The following is a 13,735-nucleotide window of genomic DNA, read 5'->3' on the forward strand; positions in this document are numbered from 1 at the left end:
TGTCAGGAGCAGAGCCATATAAAGAGAGAGTTGCGACAACTCCATTGACTCCAATGGAACGTTTATTTACAGCAATGGCGGCTCGTGGAGCCTCTCAATAGTTCCCGGAAGTAGCAGCAAACACCGTAGAGATGCATCAGAACAAACCGTTTGCGACGCACTTTTAAAAGGTGAGACGTTTAAAGAATAATATTATCTTATTCTGTATATTATCAGTACATCTAAATAAAAATAACTTGTAAATTAAAACCTTATAGTTGAGTATTACTCATTAAATTAGGAGATAAGGGATGTTATCGGATAACTAACAGATTAGGCAAGGATTGGAGCTGGATAAAGTTAGTAACGAACACCCTATTAATTGTAAAATCTTTGCAAATACCTCACACATTTTTTTGTTGTTGTAATTTTTATTTATATTTAGATTGCTCCTGCTGACTTGAGCCAACCATTTTTTCTCCTCTCCATGTCAGTGGGGAAGCCATACATTCAGCACACCTTTCTCTGAGCTGATTGGAGCATCCCCATGCAGCACAGCAAACCATGGTGACTGACTATGCAACGACAACATGAAAGAAAGGACACATACAAAATGCTTGGCATGCTATTTAATTTATTAGAAATGTATTCATGAATTGCTGTAAATAGTTATTGCATTTATTTGAATAAAAATACAAAAAAAGTAATATTGTAATATATTATTACAATTTAAAATAACTGTTTTCTATTTTAATGTATTTTAAAATGTAATTTACTCCTGTGATGCCAAGCTGAATTTTCAGCCTCATTACTTTTGAACGGCAGTTTATATACGAGTATGCTTAAGTTGTTTTAAAGCTGAATATATTGTGTACACTCACCTAAAGGATTATTAGGAACACCATACTAATACTGTGTTTGACCCCCTTTCGCCTTCAGAACTGCCTTAATTCTACGTGGCATTGATTCAACAAGGTGCTGAAAGCATTCTTTAGAAATGTTGGCCCATATTGATAGGATAGCATCTTGCAGTTGATGGAGATTTGTGGGATGCACATCCAGGGCACGAAGCTCCCGTTCCACCACATCCCAAAGATGCTCTATTGGGTTGAGATCTGGTGACTGTGGGGGCCATTTTAGTACAGTGAACTCATTGTCATGTTCAAGAAACCAATTTGAAATGATTCGAGCTTTGTGACATGGTGCATTATCCTGCTGGAAGTAGCCATCAGAGGATGGGTACATGGTGGCCATAAAGGGATGGACATGGTCAGAAACAATGCTCAGGTAGGCCGTGGCATTTAAACGATGCCCAATTGGCACTAAGGGGCCTAAAGTGTGCCAAGAAAACATCCCCCATTCCATTACACCATCACCACCAGCCTGCACAGTGGTAACAAGGCATGATGGATCCATGTTCTCATTCTGTTTACGCCAAATTCTGACTCTACCATCTGAATGTCTCAACAGAAATCGAGACTCATCAGACCAGGCAACATTTTTCCAGTCTTCAACTGTCCAATTTTGGTGAGCTCTTGCAAATTGTAGCCTCTTTTTCCTATTTGTAGTGGAGATGAGTGGTACCTGGTGGGGTCTTCTGCTGTTGTAGCCCATCCGCCTCAAGGTTGTGTGTGTTGTGGCTTCACAAATGCTTTGCTGCATACCTCGGTTGTAACGAGTGGTTATTTCAGGCAAAGTTGCTCTTCTATCAGCTTGAATCAGTCGGCCCATTCTCCTCTGACCTCTAGCATCAACAAGGCATTTTCAGCCCACAGGACTGCCGCATACTGGATGTTTTTCCCTTTTCACACCATTCTTTGTAAACCCTAGAAATGGTTGTGCGTGAAAATCCCAGTAACTCAGCAGATTGTGAAATACTCAGACCGGCCTGTCTGGCACCAACAACCATGCCACGCTCAAAATTGCTTAAATCACCTTTCTTTCCCATTCTGACATTCAGTTTGGAGTTCAGGAGATTGTCTTGACCAGGACCACACCCCTAAATGCATTGAAGCAACTGCCATGTGATTGGTTGATTAGATAATTGCATTAATGAGAAATGGAACAGGTGTTCCTAATAATCCTTTAGGTGAGTGTATATGAATAAGTATTGTAAGAATTATACATTAGATATATAATATTTATAATACATAAATAATTATATTACTATATATAGAATTGTAAGAATTGTAAACAATAAGCTTCATTTCACTAAATTTTACATGAGGTAACATAAAAAGGCAACAGAAACCCTAGCCTGAAATAAGTTGAGGCAAATAACGGTAAGCGAACACTAAACCTCAAATATTAGCTGATTTGATCTTTAAAAAACAACATCGCTGTAACAACATACTCATGCTACATACATATGTCGGTGTGTTACATAAATATATAAAATAAATGCATTTATTGACTACTAATTACCAGAAATCGCAGTTCTGTCACTCTACTCTAACAGTTTGGAATGCCCGCCAAAGCACTTCCTGGAACAATCTGAAGTCTCCGTGAATCACGTGACGACCAAGCATTTAGAACTTCCGTTGTCGCAACTCTCTCTTTATATGGCTCTGGTCACGAGCAATCACGTTATAATCTAGCTGCTGCAAACATGCATGAGTGACAAGCGTCACCGTGCCAGAGTGTGCATCAGCCGGGAGAAGGTTCAGTCTCGTCCGCGGTCACTTCATGCAACTCATATATTTCAATGGTTCCACCAGACTATTGGGGTGCAATTAGACAAGAGGTAAACATGGAATTTGGGAAATCTTCTACGGAACACAAAAGTAAATATTGGCAGAATGTTAAGGGCTGAGAATCAGTCACCATCCACTTTCATCTTTTCATTAAAACTAAATGGTGACTGAGGTAGTCCTTCTGCATAACATATCCTTTACAGTCATATGGGTTTCGAACAACATGTGAGTGAGTAAATTATGACAGTTTTTTTTTCTTTCCTTTGGTGGATTGAGCACTTTTCTGGGGATCTGACATCATATGCAAAAATATGAAAGTAAAGTTTGCTTCACAAGAGTCTAACTCCTTAAGCGAAACACTGATCACCTCTAGCAAAGCTAATAAAGATTTCCACTGTGAACAGCTGGCTGGAAAAACTCCTCTCATTTGCCTTTTGACCCTTGAGTAAGTCAGTTCCCTCCCCCTCAGCAAACAGAGGTGCTGGATTTCCCCGTAATGGCACCGCTGTGTGATGGGTACTGTTTTAGGACACCAGCACATGCAAATACAGTGACGGCATGCACTGCTCCAAACCTCTGGGTCTTCCAGCAGCATTAGGACAGAATGAGACGGCTGCAACTCTGAAAACAATCAGGTCTTTCTCCAGCCCGGCAGAGACTATTTGGTAAAAAATACTGCAGCACAGTGGCCTACACTGAACTACCCCCATCAAATCTGTGTTTCTTCCTTACTAAGATGTCAAATAGGAAAACATCTAATTAGTGGTGTTTTCTAAGGCAAGCAGCACTTTTACTATTGTTCATTTACTTGTGGAATGAACAAGTGTTACGGTTCAATACAAGTAAAGCTCATTTAACAGCATTTGCAGAATAATGCTGATTTCAACAACAACAAAAACGTATTTAGACTTAGTCTCTCCTTTATTAAAAAAAGAAAAGTGCCTTTCTGTAACCATTATTTTGTGGCAAACAACATTATGACACAGATGCTGTTGATTTAGCTTCACTTGTTTAATGAAGAACATTCTTTAGAGGATTTGAATTAAACCCTAAACTAGAGTATTCAACTTTGGTACAGACATGAATGATAACTCAAATCGTGTGGAGAGGAGTGTTGTTATTTGACCAAGTAATCAGATTTGCCAAAAAAGAGACACCTACAGACCAGAATATCATAGAGACTTGAGGGTGGACTTTTTTTTACTTCAGAATCATTTACATTTACATTTATGCATTTGGCAGACGCTTTTATCCAAAGCAACTTACAGTGCACTTATTACAGGGACAATCCCCCTGGAGCAACCTGGAGTTAAGTGCCTTGCTCAAGGACACAATGGTGGTGGCTGTGGGGCTTGAACCAGCAACCTTCTGATTACCAAGTATTTATGTGCTTAGACCACTACACCACCACCACTCCACCAGAATCAGCTTTATTGCCAAGCACGCTTACACATACAAGGAATGTCTTCTTGACAGAAGCTTCCAGTGCACAAACAATACAACAAAAGACAGAGATAATAATAATATATATATATATATACACACACTCACCTAAAGGATTATTAGGAACACCTGTTCAATTTCTCATTAATGCAATTATCTAATCAACCAATCACATGGCAGTTGCTTCAATGCATTTAGGGGTGTGGTCCTGGTCAAGACAATCTCCTGAACTCCAAACTGAATGTCAGAATGGGAAAGAAAGGTGATTTAAGCAATTTTGAGCGTGGCATGGTTGTTGGTGCCAGACGGGCCGGTCTGAGTATTTCACAATCTGCTCAGTTACTGGGATTTTCATGCACAACCATTTCTAGGGTTTACAAAGAATGGTGTGAAAAGGGAAAAACATCCAGTATGCGGCAGTCCTGTGGGCTGAAAATGCCTTGTTGATGCTAGAGGACAGAGGAGAATGGGCCGACTGATTCAAGCTGATAGAAGAGCAACTTTGCCTGAAATAACCACTCGTTACAACCGAGGTATGCAGCAAAGCATTTGTGAAGCCACAACACGCACAACCTTGAGGCGGATGGGCTACAACAGCAGAACACCCCACCGGGTACCACTCATCTCCACTGCAAATAGGAAAAAGAGGCTACAATTTGCAAGAGCTCACCAAAATTGGACAGTTGAAGACTGGAAAAATGTTGCCTGGTCTGATGAGTCTCGATTTCTGTTGAGACATTCAGATGGTAGAGTCAGAATTTGGTGTAAACAGAATGAGAACATGGATCCATCATGCCTTGTTACCACTGTGCAGGCTGGTGGTGGTGGTGTAATGGTGTGGGGGATGTTTTCTTGGCACACTTTAGGCCCCTTAGTGCCAATTGGGCATTGTTTAAATGCCATGGCCTACCTGAGCATTGTTTCTGACCATGTCCATCCCTTTATGGCCACCATGTACCCATCCTCTGATGGCTACTTCCAGCAGGATAATGCACCATGTCACAAAGCTCGAATCATTTCAAATTGGTTTCTTGAACATGACAATGAGTTCACTGTACTAAAATGGCCCCCACAGTCACCAGATCTCAACCCAATAGAGCATCTTTGGGATGTGGTGGAACAGGAGCTTCGTGCCCTGGATGTGCATCCCACAAATCTCCATCAACTGCAAGATGCTATCCTATCAATATGGGCCAACATTTCTAAAGAATGCTTTCAGCACCTTGTTGAATCAATGCCACGTAGAATTAAGGCAGTTCTGAAGGCTGAAAGGGGTCAAACACAGTATTAGTATGGTGTTCCTAATAATCCTTTAGGTGAGTGTATATATATATATATATATATATATATATATATATATATATATATATATATATATATATACATATTTTTTTTAAGTGAATAGAAAATATAAATATATCTAGACAAACACTAGTTTGAAAATTTTTTTATTTATGTATATATTAATATATATTCGTATGTAGAAATAAAATCTATTATATACAGATGCAAGGGAATGTATGTCAAAAGAGATAGGGTATGTTGGAGAAATATAAACAGAGAAAGCTGTGTATTGCACATAATTATTGCTCAATGGGGCAGTTTTAACTGTTCGTGAGATGGATAGCCTGAGGGAAATAACTGTCAGGCACAGGAACAGTTTGGGTGCTCAGAGCGCTGTAGCGCCTGCCAGAAGGCAACAGTTCATAAATGTAGTGGGCTGGGAGAGTGGGGTCCAGAGTGATTTTCCAGCACTCTGGAAGTGTACAGTTCTAGAAGGGATTGGAGGGGGCAACCAATAATCCTCTCAGCAGTCCAATCTGTCCTTTGTAGTCTTCTGATGTCGCAGAACCAAAACAGACAGTACTGAGTAGAACTGTATCAGCAGCGACGGTGGCAGGTTCAACTGCATTGAAGTACAACCTCTGCTGGGCCTTTTTCACAATGGAGTCAATGTGAGTCTCCCACTTCAGGTCCTGTGAGATGGTAGTGCCCAGGAACCTGAATGACTCCACTGCTGCCACAACGCTTTTCAGAATGGTGAGGGGGGACAATGTTGGGGTGAAGTGAAGACTCGTTACGGTCTTTACTACAGGCTTAGCTGATTTTAGTTTCTGCTTGTAGGTTGGAAGATGATGTACCAGACAGTGATCAGAGAGTCCCACAGCTGCTCTAGGGACAGAGCAATATGCATCCTTTATTGTTGTGTAGCAATGATCCAGAATATTTCTGTCTCTGGTGGGGCATGTGATGTGCTGTCTGTATTTTGGCAGCACATGGGTGAGGTTAGCTTTATTAAAATCTCTCAGAACAATAATAAGTGAGTCTGGGTATTGTTGTTCTGTGTCTGTGATCTGATCAGCCAGCTGATGCAGCTCTGCATTCACGCATGCTTGTAGCGGGATGTACATATTCACCAGAATAAATGAGGAAAACTCCTGCGACACGTAGAAAGATTTACAGTTGATGAAGAGCGCTTCCAAATTAGGACAGCACATCTTCTTTAACATTGTTACCAGGGCTGGACTGGCAATCTGGCATACCAGGCATTAGGGGCCGATCAGGGGCGGACTGGCCAGCGGGAGAACCGAGCGGGCCGGTGGGTCGGCTGCGATACGTGCCGAATGGGCCGCGAAAGCAAAAATGAGCCGCTGTGTTATGCAGAACAGAGCACAAAAATGGCATCGCGATATGCAGAAATTGACTGCGAAATGGACCCCACCCCCACTCAACAACTTTTGGGCCAGTTGCCATGTAAAATCCTGGGCTGATTTCTCTTCCCAGTCCAGCCATGGTTGTTACATCTGCACACCAACTTTCATTGACGCAAATGCATGTCCTACTGCCTCTTGTTTTACCCGCTCTGAACAGCTGAAATCCCGGCAGATGTAACGCGCTAAGGCAAGCAAGCAATGCACTAATAACAAATCGAGCACCTAAGCAACCAAATGTCAACATCCTTGCAACTTGCAACAACATCCTAGCATTGCGGTGAAGACTTAAAGGGGTCATGACATGAGAAACCAAATTTGCCTTGATCTTTTGGTATATAAGAGGTCTTTGTATCATTAAAACGTCCTGCAAGTTTAATATTTTAAGACGTCCTCCCCATTCTAAACGAATCATTTATTTAATCAAGCTCAAAATACAGCTCGTTCTGGATTCATGGTTAGAAGTGACGTGTCGGTTAGAAGTGGCGTACCAGCGTTTGCATATGACCGCCTCCAGCACAAGATAACTACGCTTTAAGCGCAAAACAACTACGCTCATTTCAGTATCGCCGTCGCCTCACAAGTGTTCAGTCGATGGACAGCGAGCTCTGACAGAGACTACTTGTGCACAGGAAAATTACGATGCCACACAGATGTGCTGTTCCTGGCTGTGGTCAAACAAAACCTCTGAATAAGCTGCCGAAAGATCCAGACGTCAGTGAAAAATGGATGCAGTTTATTTTTTGCGGACGTCCCAGTCACGGCAGTGTTAACTTAAGCGTTTGTTCTGTACATTTTAAGGATGACTGTTTTGAGAACAAATCTCAATATGATGCTGGCTTTGCCAGAAAACTGTTGCTCAAAGATAAGTCCGTGCCGACTATTCTGGAAACAACGACGGCGCAAACTGTAAGTAATCTATTTTAAACTTTAAACTACTTTTTAAAGTGCAATTTCATTCATTATGAATAATCACAGTGTTTTTACTTAGTTTACTTGCATATTGTTCTGGCTGGGAGCGTCAATAATTGATATATAGGCACTGACGTTAGCCAATCATAACAGTGGGCGTTAACACTGAAGTCTTAAATGGAAAACGCCCCCAAAACAGACTGTTTGAATCATAGGATGAGAAACAGGGTGGGAAAAGGTCATAAATCACTAGATTTTAAAAGTTTTTCTTAAAAAAATATATATTAATACTATAATTGCACCTAAAGGAACATAATAATACAATAAAAAAAACCATGTCATGACCCCTTTAAGCACAAGAGACCACCATATTTTCTTCAGTTCAAATAAATAGCCAGCTCTTATTTTCTATAAATCTTTAAAGTTTTTCCAGTCAAACTCGCACAATCAGCATCTGAAGGCGTCAGAAACAGTCAGGCTCCATTAGTCATATGGAAAACTGTTTCTGTGACAAAGGCTATCACTGGCTGCAGAATGAAGCTGTTTAAGAATATTACGCCTCCACAACAAGACAGTCAGATGGTTGTGGTTGCTCTCACTCACCACCATCGATTCTTCCTCACAGAGGACATCAAAGCTGTAGAACAAATGTTTGGTGGGTTTTTGGCAGGGTGTTGATGTGGTTGCTTAGGTGTTCTGGGTAGCTACTAAACTTGGACTTGACCAAGTCAAAAGAGCCCACAGTGAAGTCTGTATGGTATTCTAGCCTCTAGATATAGCTCAAGGCCCTCTTTCGATGCAAGTCTATGGGATTTCCCCCCAGTTTTTATTGTCTACCATGTGAAAATTTTACATCTGCCTGCTTAATAAACCAATAGCACTTTTTTTTGCTTTTTGCAGCTTGACATTCACGGTCACCCACATTCACTTTGACAGTATGGAAGGGAGCAGCTCAGAAATTCTGCTAAACAACCCATTCGTGTTCCACGGAATAAAGAATGTCATATGGGTTTGGAACAACATGAGAGTGAGTAAATGATGACAGAAATGTCATATTTGCTTGAACAATTCCTTTAAAGTGACAACAGAGCAAATCTCACACAGGGTCAAACTCTTAAAAGAGACCAGGCACGCTGAATAAATGAATACAAAGACATTATGCATCTCATCTCCAGACTAAAAGCTTTTATCAATGGCTCAAAACAAAGTTTGTTCTGTATAGAAGCAAGTGAGCAAACTGTTGATGGGTCATATATAGTTTGACAGGTATATGATACCTCAATGAAATAATCATCAGGCTATATATATATATATATATATATCATACATACATACATATCATACATACATACATACATACATATATACATATACACGCTCTGTGAATTGAAGTAAATAAATGTGCTGTAAATGAAACGCAATACGCATAAGCAAATTCCACATACTCAGCATCATTTTAAAGGGATAAATAACCTAATCAATCAGGTAACGGTTTTTAGTATACATTCAGCCAAACACTTGTTATATTCCACCTCAAAAATGTTAGAAGGCTTGATACTCTCTAACAATTGTTAAAGATGTCAATGTAACAGAAAACGAATGAATAGAACGCGAAGAGTTACATTGTATCGAATGTATGAGAACGTGAAAGTGTTACTTTGTATCGCTGCTTCTCCGCGTTAGCTCATTGGCTACTGCAGTTAGCCCTTTTCTTCTGTTTCCTCCGTTAGTTTTCCCAGCTATGTTTGTGTCTCATTGGAAACAAGATGTTGAAATATGCGTATTTTTACCTAGATCATCCATGTCCCCGGCTTCCAGAGGCGCTTTACTCCTATATCCGAATCTGGAGAAGAATGAGTCCGTTATTACTACACCACACAAGTTTGTGCTGAAGTTGTCCTGCTGTTTGAAAGGCGCAGGTCTGAGGCGGCTGGACTCGAACAGACCCCCTCAACACATCCAAGAACAGGGAAACTTATTCCACTACAGCGACCTCTACCGGCTACAGAATGCTCTCGAGCAAGCTTCCCTGTGATTTCATCTGAAGTGCCACTGCTTAATTTCCTTCTGCATCTCTATCTATTTATCTGAGTTAGTACTGACATTGGGATATAATTCAAGCATATCATTATGCTGTAATTATAACAGGAGTGCATCCCAACATCTACAGTATAGGTCAGTCATCAGCACGTCTTTGTACTATATCCACAAGCATTTATGATCAAACAATTATGGTTCATCACAAAAAATTACACAGTGCATAATAACAGTTCAAATGATTGCACGGATAAATAACAAATCATATTCATATCATCCTACTAGAGATTTGTAGGGTACAACAGGGCTAAATGTACCCCTTAAGGAAATTTATTTTTTTCTGGTCACAAAATGTATCAAAGTAAAAAAAATAATAATTGATTTTTATTGAAAATTGATGGAGCAACATCATTTGTGTGAAAGGAAATAATAACAGAAGGGTGTTTCGATTAAAATTAAATAAATAAATAAATAAATAAATAAATAAATAAATAAAAAGATGGTGAGGGAGCCTTTTACCCCACACTTAGGGTAAAATGCCCCAAGGGGGTTTAAAGTGATATCGTGTAGATATCGGGGCAATAATTATATAGGGCAAGGGCACAGATTGTCAAGTATTGCGAATAATTTTGAGACAGCAATATGCTTTTTTGAGTAACAAATTAAGATGATGCTTACTCAAAATAAGTACTTCAAAAAAAGTCAACCATGTGGCATTTTATTGCATCTCAAGTATTCTATAGACAAACTAATCTCTATTATGATTGGATGAGTTAATGTGAGCCCACTTTGAAAATTATTCATATCAAACCTAATCAACCCTCTTACGAAAAACATTGTGTTTTATAGGGGCCTTTAACTCCTGCAACAAGGGGGCTTTTTACCCCAAATAGTATCCTTTCACTTATTGGACCGTTATAGAATTTATTTTTAATTAAATGACCTTAAACAAATCTGAAAATGAAAAATAAGTATTTTTACTCAAAAGAAATGTGTTACAGGGATTTTCATGAGCTACATACATTTGCAATATTTTAAATAATAACACATTTTTCAGTTTTGGGAGAAAATAAAATGAATGTAGCCTTTTACCCCCCTTTGTACTCTACACTTTGTATCATATAAAACATTCCACTTTTTCTCCTTTTGAATGTCCAATTCCCAATGCGCTCTAAGTCCTCATGGTGGCGTCGTGACTCGCCTGGTGGCGGAGGACGAATGTCAGCGGAGAACATCAACCTGCACATCTTACATTTACATTTATGCATTTGGCAGACGCTTTTATCCAAAGCGACTTACAGTGCACTTATTACAGGGACAATCCCCCTGGAGCAACCTGGAGTTAAGTGCCTTGCTCAAGGACACAATGTGTCTTATCACGTGGCTCGTTGTGCGCATTACCACGGAGACATAGCGCGTGTGGAGGCCTATGCCATCCACAGCGGCAGTCTCAACTCACCACACGCCCCACCGAGAGAGAACCACATTATAGCTATCACAAGGAGGTTACCCTGTGTGAATCCACCCTCCCTAGCAACTGGGCCAATTTGGTTGCTAAGGACCTGGCTGGAGTCACTCAGCACGCCCTGGGATTCGAACTCGCGAACTTCAGGGGTGGTAGCCAGCATCTTTACCATTGAGCTACACAGGCCCTCTCATTCAGAAACATGAACCCTTTTTTATGAATGCCTTTAACAACCACTGACTCATGTGATGTATGTAATGTTTTCTAACTTCACAGGATAGCTTTGTGTGGGGAACAGACCTACACACATAAACTGCACATGTTGTAAGCCACTGACCATCTTTTGAGACAAAAAGTTTTAGTCCAGCAGGGGGCGCTTGATGCTCTGAAAACCGAATCGTCCATACATCCGCATTCAAATCTCAGATAAGTTCATATATATTTACAGACATTTTACACTGAACATTAACCTTTAATAAAAACTGATAAATGCAAGGATTCATACATGTGAATGGCACATGTATACATTCTATGCCAATGGAACAGACCTATAATCTGTTATTGAGTAGCAAAAGTGGGTGAAGTGAATTGGGTATTGGGGTATAAGCATTATACAGAATATTATAACAATAATCCTATCTAAATAAGGTTATGAGGTTAATTAAATTATGTTTAGTTTGATTTTAGCACCGAAAATTGGGGATGGGCAAATGAAACCTCTTGAAGCTCTGAAGCTTTTCCCTGATTGCTCCAGAAAAATATTAAAAGCCTCAGGAGTGTCAAAAACAGGGACATCTGGTGGTTGGCAAAATTTAAGCAGCCATTAACCCAGGCATGCAGCTCTGTTAAAAGAAGGAACTGAAATATTATTATTGTATACAGTCTTCTTATTCTGTGTATACTGTATATTGTATATTATTAAGTGTATTTTGTGTTGTGTAAACTGTTATATGTAAATCCGATGTTTACTGTAATTGTCATATATGTTGCTTGGAAACACACCCCAGATTTTCACCTACTGTTGCACTTGTGTATATGTTGAGTGACAATAAAAGGGATTTGATTTGTTTTGATTTTACCTTCTGATTATATAATTTGCTGGTTAAAGTGTGGCAATAAATGCCAAAATGCATCAAAATGATTCAGTGTGATAATGAGTGGTTGAAGTGGGGCAGAACGCAGTACCTGCACTTCTATAATTTACTCTACAGAGTACCAGCAGTTTTTTTGTGTACCACCACTTCTCAGAGTTTTCCGGAACGATTTAATGTCTTTATTTAATCCTTGTGCAACCTTAGGGACATTTTTGTCATTTTTTCGATCATTTTGTCTGTTAATGCCAATGGCATACATTTGGACAAAGGTGTGTATTTTGGGGGGAATTTTGGAAAATAATGCATCTATAATACACAGCAATATTTGATCCCTAGTGCTATTAAAGCACAACATCATTAATTATATGATATTATGCTTTAATTCCAGAGCCCTGGCTTCAAAATGTAATTATTTTCGATTTTCCACCAGATGGCGCCATTTTTCTCATGTTTAGCCTATGGAGCAAATACATGCTTTTCCCCTATTTTCTGTATTATAGAGCACTGCAGGCCAATTGTATAAATGATGCAGATAACATTGTGTGAGTGTGGGAGTTTTTATTTGTGTATTGAGAAATTTGTGTGTGCGTGTGTGTTTGTGTGTGGCACAATGTAAACAAACTGGCATTTAAAGGGTTAAAATTCTGAAAATGAATGAATTTTTGGTAGTTATGATCAGGACTGATGTTGGTTAAAATAATTAACTCATTGAAAGTGGAAAATAATATTAATATGGTCATTTTTGACGCTGACATTTTTGTCCTCTAAGAACCTCTGAGTAACATTCATAAATTGACGCACAAACGTAAGTCAATGATTTGATGCGGCCTGCCAATCACTTTTATTTGGCCTGAGCAAAACTCAGCTGTGAGTTTAACAACACTCATCGACATCAACAGCATCATCGCTGCTCGTCAAGCTACCCGTCCTTTCTGCCACGACACTAGACCTACCACTTGGTGAAATTGATCATAATATAAAAAAATATATTTTCTGCTGTCCATATGTTGATCTAGTAGACTGTCTCTAGACAGCAACCAACTGGTGGTAGGAAGTGTGTCACTTTAATAGTGTGGTCATGACAGTGGATTAAATTATATGAAGTTGAAGTCAAACTGGAATGGTGGCATGTATCTATTACACATTGTGTGTTTAGGTCCAATGTAAAATTAATGAGTTGTTGCTGTGTCCATCATGCTTTGTTTTCCAAAAGCCACAGAGTGGAAATGGACCGATGGTGCTTGGGCCCGTTATCGCTGCTTACAGCTATGTTTATTATTATTATTATTATTATTAGATGCTTGTGTCATCTGGAAAATTCAGATTTTTTCCCTTTGTTCTTTTTAGAAGCAAATTCAATGGCTTCATCTCATGTTGTAAATATGCTTGTCATCTGACACG

At 39.5% G+C, this 13,735-nt stretch overlaps 1 protein-coding gene across 2 annotated transcripts in view; it reads right to left on the reverse strand.

The window, feature by feature from the left end:
- The window catches only part of LOC127630492 (paxillin-like), a 47,507-nt gene extending 37,839 nt beyond the window's left edge, over positions 1-9,668 (reverse strand). For both annotated transcript variants that reach the window (XM_052108060.1, XM_052108058.1), the window contains exon 1: positions 9,529-9,668. The gene's annotated coding sequence lies outside the window, so the exon portion shown is untranslated. The remainder of the gene's footprint in view (positions 1-9,528) is intronic.
- Between the last annotated feature and the right edge of the window lie 4,067 nt (positions 9,669-13,735).

This window comes from Xyrauchen texanus, chromosome 37, assembly GCF_025860055.1.
Source record: "Xyrauchen texanus isolate HMW12.3.18 chromosome 37, RBS_HiC_50CHRs, whole genome shotgun sequence".
NCBI lineage: Eukaryota > Metazoa > Chordata > Actinopteri > Cypriniformes > Catostomidae > Xyrauchen > Xyrauchen texanus.